Consider the following 4,036-nt stretch of genomic DNA (forward strand, 5'->3'; position numbering starts at 1 on the left):
TACTTTCCTCAGGACCTCGTTCTCTTCCCATACAAAGTTCTTTCAGGCCTTCACTGGGAACTATAGCACCTCCTTACTGCGTACAATAGGCATTGATTTAGTCCTTTTGATTGAGATTCCTATTACGAAGAATCTTTATTGATTCTTGACATATATTATACAAAGTCTAATCTGTAATGAATGGGATTGTCAAGACGCCCTAGCGTCTTCTGTGGTCTCTAACGTGCAGTTTCTTTCATGATAACTAACGAGTCTCTATGTCAATTTCAAGTTCAAAAGCGGAACTACTGCCAAAACACTTTCAGTACATTAGGTGGGATTGCCTCCTGAAGCATTCATGGGATTCTACTGCAGAAGTCAAAAATAATTTTTAATATATGAATTTAAGAACCTGCAGAAGATCTATTGGGCCATGAAAGACAGCTTATATTAAACTACATAATATGCTTAACCTTCGCTTGAATTAATTTAGCTATTTCAACGTCACTTATATTATTCATCCACAAAATTCAGTCCAACTTTTAATCTAAACTTATCCAACTATATTTCATTATCACCCGTTCTAATATTGGTGATTTATTTATTTTCTTATTAATATCCCTAATGTTACACCCTTTCAAAATGTCAATTGAACTTTCTTAATATCTCTTCGTAAAGAATGGTACCATTCTCAGGATAAGTTTGTCGTCCTTCTCTGGACACGTTCAAGCAAGTTTATGTTCATTCTATGTAACAGTTTCCAAAACTAAACTGCTTCAAATATCAAGCTACAGTAACTATTATAATGCTACATGTTAATATTTATCATAATATCATACCAAGGGAGCATCATACTCCCTTGAAGCTTGATGGCCCCTTGCTCCCGTGTACTCTGGATATGCCTGCACCTGTATTGTAAACGTTGGTACCTTAGTGTACCTCATAGGGTAAACTACCTCTTTTATTTAGTGTCATTTAGTAAGTTTGTTAAGTTTATTTTATTACTAATCATGACCCTTCATTTTTCTGTTCCACTTTTCATCTCTCTGTGATTATTTTTTTAATTTGAATTTTTATCGTATTATTCACTTATTCAATAAGTCTTCCTTGAATTTTTTATCGTATTTTAGTGACACACTTCCCCCATATTCTAATCTGAATATCCTGAAAGTCTTCTCCAGTTATGCTCTGCAAACTGTCATTGAACCAGAACTAAATCTGCTATCACATATCTACAACAACCAGCACATTGATCATCAATATTTCAGGTACCAAACAGCAAGCCTTGCAAAAAACTCCTAAATAACACTACCTTATCAGTATTCAACCAAAAGGTAAGATCACCTGGTAATCATTTTGATGACATCAATGAGCTAATTGAAGCACTAGGTACTAAACTGTCTTTCATTATTTGAACAGAAACATCGCTAAGTAATGACCATACATAACTATACAACTTAGCCGCATTTAAAGCCATTCACAACTGCAGGATTGATTAAAAAGGAGGTGGTACAGCTGTCTATTATCAAGATAACTTGACTTGCACAAGTGTTATTAGCAATTGAGACGACTACTGTGAACATACCTTTGCTCAATTCTCGGTCAAATTCCTCATATCGTCTATACTATTGGAGCTGTTTATAGGTTTCCCAATACTAATACAACTACACTCTCAGATAATATAACGAATCTAATCATAAACAAAAATCACATTATCCTAGGAGGTGACTTCAGCATTGACCTTTATCAACAAAATAGCCCCCAAGTCGCCCTCCATGGGAAGGGTGCTCCTCCTTCTGGGTTCTCCATCCCCCACATTTATTTATACATCACTACACACTGGGGTCGGATCTTTCACACACACATGTTCCCCGCCATCACATTGCTAATATGTTATAAGTCAACATCTGCGGTCCTCGAAACATTGCGAATCGCATTATTTTACACCTGAAAGAACATTATAATTTCTTTTATAATTCAAGTGCTCCAGTTGCACCTGACGGAGGCCGACACCTACCTACACACACACACCAGCTCTCCTGTTACATATTTCATTTCCAAACGCAGGCGAGAGCGTCAGGTGTTGGGAACAGGAGGCGACATTCCCTCCGGGTCTTCCCCAGAGCCAGGAATTCTCTCCCCTGCCTCCGCATCTCCCTTCCCCCTTGTTTGAGTTATCACTTTTTCTTATATCTCTCTCATATCACTTCTGTTTATATCTCCTATAACATTTGTTTATCTCTCCCTCTGTTATGCACGAGTTTGCTTGTGGCAAAAATTGGGAATTTGTGCCAGAAATATAGTGTTCCCCACGATGGTGTTGTGGGGATTCTGACATTTATATTTTAATTTTTCTTTCCTGGAGCGCTGTGAGGGCCGCGGTGTTTGCCTGGTCCAATTTTCCTAATACATGTATATGCGAATTTCTTTATGCATAACTTGCGAATCTATTTTCAGCGATGACATTTTGCTTTTTAATTTCGTTTCGTCATTCTGCGAGAAAACTGAGTTATAAATAGCCAGCCTCGGACGACTGATCGTTAAGCTTCATTTGAACTTCCTCACTCTTTCATGAGTTGGCTTCACCTCATTTATTGAACGAATAATCACAAGAAAGACTCTGTTTCACAACGTAAACATCCAAATATTGGGGTTGGGTGGGGTTGCTTATTTTCTGGTCTGGTGGTGGGGTTGCTTATTTTCTGGTCGGGTGGTGGGGTTGCTTATTTTCTGGTCTGGTGGTGGGGTTGCTTATTTTCTGGTCTGGTGGTGGGGTTGCTTATTGTCTGGTCTGGTGGTGGAGTTGCTTATTGTCTGGTCTGGTGTTGGGGTTGCTTATTGTTTGGTCTGGTGGTGGAGTTGCTTATTGTTTGGTCTGGTGGTGGAGTTGCTTATTGTCTGGTCTGGTGGTGGAGTTGCTTATTGTTTGGTCTGGTGGTGGGGTTGCTTATTGTCTGGTCTGGTGGTGGAGTTGCTTTTTGTCTGGTCTGGTGGTGGAGCTGCTTATTGTCTGGTCTGGTGTTGGGGTTGCTTATTGTCTGGTTGGAGCTGCTTATTGTTTGGTCTGGTGGTGGGGTTGCTTATTGTCTGGTCTGGTGGTGGGGTTGCTTATTGTCTGGTCTGGTGGTGGGGTTGCTTATTGTCTGGTCTGGTGGTGGAGTTGCTTATTGTCTGGTCTGGTGGTGGAGTTGCTTATTGTCTGGTCTGGTGGTGGAGCTGCTTATTGTTTGGTCTGGTGATGGAGTTGCTTATTGTCTGGTCTGGTGGTGGGGTTGCTTATTGTCTGGTCTGGTGGTGGGGTTGCTTATTGTCTGGTCTGGTGGTGGGGTTGCTTATTTTCTGGTCTGGTGATATTACAGAATATCCTCAACAACAAAGGCCAAATGCTCGTTAATCCAGCCGCCAAACACTACTGTTTATGCATGAAGAACGGTTTATACACGACTCACAACTGATGACCTTAGAACATTTTTCGAACCGTGCTTCGCTGACGATCTCTGTTCGAGTTCCAACTCAGTAAATGCTTCACCAGCACGTACTCGTAAAGCAGCCCGTCCTCCTAACAAACACCCAAAAGTGATTCCAAGTACCAGCCAAATTTATGAAAGGAAAAACGGTTTACACACGACTCACCAACCCATCCTCGACTCAAGTCCATTTCATCCAGTGGTCGACCCCCACAGACGCATTCATAAATTTTTACATGCTGTAGACTCAAAACGGGAATTTTCTCAAATATAAATCAAATATTATAGTGTATTAGCATATTGTGCATATATATATGCATAGGTTAGGTTAGATGTTTAGGTTCTGTTGGCGATTATTTGTATTTATTTGTAGTACGTAGGTTAAGCATTTATATCGTTGTGGTGGTTCGAACAAAATTCATCAGTGAAGCACTTGTTCCGGAACTGTTCGAAGGTCAACAGTTGTGAGTCGTGAATAAACCGTTTTTCATTATTAAACAGGGTGTTTGGCGGGTGGATGGAATCATTTTTGGGTCTTTGTTTGGAGGACGGGCGGCGACTCACAATTATTGACATTCTAACACTTCCGG

Source organism: Procambarus clarkii, chromosome 39 (genome assembly GCF_040958095.1).
Source record: "Procambarus clarkii isolate CNS0578487 chromosome 39, FALCON_Pclarkii_2.0, whole genome shotgun sequence".
Classification (NCBI taxonomy): domain Eukaryota; kingdom Metazoa; phylum Arthropoda; class Malacostraca; order Decapoda; family Cambaridae; genus Procambarus; species Procambarus clarkii.